The sequence below is a fragment of the Malania oleifera genome, chromosome 2 (genome assembly GCF_029873635.1).
Source record: "Malania oleifera isolate guangnan ecotype guangnan chromosome 2, ASM2987363v1, whole genome shotgun sequence".
Taxonomy (NCBI): domain Eukaryota; kingdom Viridiplantae; phylum Streptophyta; class Magnoliopsida; order Santalales; family Ximeniaceae; genus Malania; species Malania oleifera.
In genome coordinates, this window is record NC_080418.1 from 80,367,111 (window position 1) to 80,368,229 (window position 1,119).

At 43.4% G+C, this 1,119-nt stretch overlaps 1 non-coding gene across 1 annotated transcript; it reads right to left on the reverse strand.

Annotated features, from left to right (window-relative positions):
• Positions 1-641: 641 nt before the first annotated feature.
• LOC131149936 (small nucleolar RNA R71) lies at positions 642-747 on the reverse strand. The gene has a single exon (XR_009135328.1). It is a non-coding gene; the product is annotated as a small nucleolar RNA R71 (small nucleolar RNA).
• Positions 748-1,119: the final 372 nt, after the last annotated feature.

The following is a 1,119-nucleotide window of genomic DNA, read 5'->3' on the forward strand; positions in this document are numbered from 1 at the left end:
ATCTCTCTTTATTTATTTTCATTTTTGTTTGTTATCTCTGAAGTCTTGATTTTGGGTGTTTCAACTTTCTATGTTTGGTTTGCGCTCTTGGGACCCAGAGATAGTTCCTATAAATCCCGAGACTAAAAGATCACGTAGGTCTGTTAGGAAACTTACCTCCAATTCAGAGATCGCTGAGTGGTTTGATCCAAAAGTTATGGCCGAACGAAACCCACCGGTTCCCGCCGATCAACTCCCAAAACCCCAAGCTCCCCACCTGCCTGTGGTGAGAGAGCAACCATTTCAGTCGCTTAGGGATGAATTTGTGTCTAACGCATACACATTTTCGTCCTACATCCGGTTCCCGAATGTTTAGGTGTCACAATTCGAGATTAAGACTTCAATCATTTCGATGCTACCAAACTTTCATAGGAACCCCACTGAAAATACTTATCAACATCTAGATGAGTTCTTGGAGATTTACTCCACCATCCGTATACCTAATTTTAGTGATGATGCCCTTCGTCTTAGGATTTTTCCATTCTCTTTAAAGGATAAGGCCAAATATTGGCTGACATACTTAGAGGCGAACTCGGTGACCAGCTGGGCCACCATGCAGCAGGATTTCTTGAAAAAGTACTTCCCAATCGGAAATACTAACTAGTTGCGAAAGGCAATCACAAGTTTCTCAAAGACGGATGGGGAATTTTTCTTTGAGACCTGGGAGTGCTTTAGGGACTTGCTCCATAAATGCCCACATTATCAGCTCCCCAAGTGGCAATTAGTAGAAACCTTTTACGAAGGGTTAGTCGAGAGGGATAGATCCATGGTAGATGCCTCGTGCGGAGGTACTTTCCTCACAAAGCACGAGAATGAAACATGGATTCTCTTGGAGAATCTTGCCGACAATTCTCAGTAGCACACTACTGTTGCTCATAGACTCCCCAATCCATAACCTCTAAACCTAAGGTAGTTTACGAGTTGGCCACAAGCTAGGACCAAGCCCCTACCCTGCATGCCATATCTAAAAAGCTAGACCAGTGCTTATCCTTAGAATCGCAGAAAATGGTGTGTGCATAGGTTTATGAAATCTACTTTGACCCTTCCCATACTTGTTATAATTCCCCACATGCACCTTCC